General features: G+C 32.8%; 1 protein-coding gene across 8 annotated transcripts in view; it reads right to left on the reverse strand.

Moving 5' to 3' along the window:
• Positions 1 to 532, reverse strand: part of mical2b (microtubule associated monooxygenase, calponin and LIM domain containing 2b) — a 66159-nt gene extending 65627 nt beyond the window's left edge. For all 8 annotated transcript variants that reach the window (XR_010536599.2, XM_065291716.2, XM_065291709.2 and 5 more), the window contains exon 1: positions 367 to 532. The gene's annotated coding sequence lies outside the window, so the exon portion shown is untranslated. The remainder of the gene's footprint in view (positions 1 to 366) is intronic.
• Between the last annotated feature and the right edge of the window lie 2165 nt (positions 533 to 2697).

Genomic DNA, 2697 nt, shown 5'->3' on the forward strand with positions numbered 1-2697 from the left:
TATCAGGTAACTAATAAAATGACCAAAATCAAGCTTTAAATGTCATTATTTAAAAGATAAACTACAAAACAAACAGCTGACAGGTACTCCAAACCCTGTGGTAAATTATTTATACTATGCTTGTAACTAAGCTGACTACGATGTAATCCAACACCCTACTGCCTGGATATCCAATGCTTGCTATTATTTATATGACAGCAGTTAATGAAAACCTTCACTGTAAAACTTAATTTTATTGCTTTATTAAATATAAATCATCAACTACCGCTTACGTTACGTCCTGTCAGTGCAGCGCGTGTCCAGTTCAGCGCGTTTACTTCAAGTACCCATGAGCTCGTAAAATGACAAGCGTATCAATAAACTTACTTGTGTGACTTTCAGACAGTCGCTCCTGTCCAAAATCTGTTTGACAGCAGTCGATATTATCCGTACAATGTTCCTGACGTCAGGTTCATTTCATATAAGCAGTTTGAGAGTGTATTGTTTGTATGACTTCATCCGCTCAGTTGTTGATGTCGTTTACGCTCGAGGCTCCGTGGCTCTTTATGCGTTTTATAATTAGAGGCGGCGCTTCCCATGACGACCAGTAGAAAGTTCAGAGAAACTGGGAGGGCGAATCCCAATCTTTGAATTTTGTCAGCGGTCCTTAAATTTAAAAGGTCTCTATTGAAACTGTTTTGATGGTTTGGACTTTACAAGAACTGCACAGAAGGCATACTTATATAGTATAACATAGGCTATATTAAAGTAACTAAACTAAATACAAAAAGTAGGCTATACCATTATAAGGTTTTAAATACATATAAAAATAAATTATTTATATCTATAACAAAAGAGTTTGACGTTAATTGAGGTAAGGATTAAAATGAAGACTAATTCAATAATCTTGCAGATGTTTTTTTGTCTTCACGTGTAGAGTGCAACAAGCATTGCACAATATAAAACTTTTACTTTGCATAATTGTAAAATATTGCTGAATTGTGCAAAGACCAAAAGTTAAAACCCAACAGCAAATGTTTATCTTTCTCTCCCATTGTGCAAATATACACACAGCACACCCAAGTAAGGATTTCCCACTACAGCTCATGTTTTATTACCCCGTACCAGCTGTCCATAGACGCCTCGTGTTCCAGTCAGGCACTTGGTCACCCTACAGCAGACTTTTAACAGGCACTCTGATTAATCATTTCCTCCAAAATGCTCCACCTCTATATACATATATTTACATAACATTGACATCTACAATTCCGTTTTACAAATGTCTCCTCTCTATGCAATATTAAATTGCACACATTTTGCGTCTTGATAAGCACGAGCATCAGCATATATTGTCTTACCTGCAACAACTGAATACCTGTTGGATTTCTGACACGAGCAGGACAGTTTAGTCACACGTGCTGGCAGGTGTTTCACTAAGGTTCATTCAGATGTGGTGCTCTGTCGCCATCTTGTGGGCGATAACATGCAATTCACAAATGGATTGCATTACACATTTGTGTGAAAGAAAGTCCTCGTGATTTGTGATGTTAGTTTAGTTCAACAGTTTGAAAGAAATAAAAAACGACTGAAATAAATATTTGAATGACGTATAAAAAATAGTGCGGCGAAAAAAAGCACTCCGTGTGAAACTTTCAAGGTATTTGTATATGATAGACAGTTTTTAATTTTTAAAATATTTATTTGTATAATTTATTATTTATGTATTTCTATTATTTTTTCATCAACTTCTTATAGCATGTTTGTTTATGATCGTTTATTCATTATAATGTGACTGACTGTCTAAAAAAAGATGACTGAAAATTTAGGGGTTGACTGGATGCTACGCGCTACCTTTACGAACAATAACAATTTATACTTGGTTTGTAATGAATAACACAAATATTTCCACATAATACTGTCATATAATACGTTTGTGCAGTACTTTACCATTTACAATAGAAAACTTTAGTAAAATTCCCAGCTTACCAACTCACCATAGTAAATAAAAAGTATACTACAGTATTACTACAACTCACTATATCACTGTAACAAATAGCTGTAGTTATGCGTACTGTATATTTATATTTATCTAATTTATTGGCAACAAATAAATAAATAAATAAATAAATAATTTTTTTACAGTCTATGATTGGCTTGAAGAAAAATGAATATCAAGCATTGACAAGTCTTTGTCTATACGGAATAAAATGTTTATACGGAAAAAAAACAGCAGCCTCGTGCAAAGCATTCTGGGAACCAGAAATCCTCATTAACTTATTTCAGTTTTTGGTTCCCAGAAACGCTTTGCATAATGCTGTACTTTTTATATATATGTTTTTTCCAGTAAAGATAAAGTATTGTTAATGTTTAATGTCAATTTATCTTTAAAAAACTGTTAATAACATAATTTAAATAATCTAAATTAGTAACCAGTAATACTATACTTTTAAATAACAAATAAAGTTTAAAGTATGAGAATATTATCAATACATGTAGGCTACATATTCATTGAACATTGGAGTATTTTTATAAAATTTCTTTAAAAAAAACACATGAAGCAGTGATTTTTTTATTTTAGGTTGTTTTACCAATTTATTAAGTTTTAGTGTTTTTGTGAACCCATTTTGAGTCTATATTTACTGGAGTACCGGTGCGCTGTCGCTTTAATAATTTAGACACCAGACACGGTGAGAGCCAAGCATCTTTTTCCGGTCTTTT

The sequence above is a fragment of the Paramisgurnus dabryanus genome, chromosome 23 (genome assembly GCF_030506205.2).
Source record: "Paramisgurnus dabryanus chromosome 23, PD_genome_1.1, whole genome shotgun sequence".
In the NCBI taxonomy this organism is placed as follows: Eukaryota; Metazoa; Chordata; class Actinopteri; order Cypriniformes; family Cobitidae; genus Paramisgurnus; species Paramisgurnus dabryanus.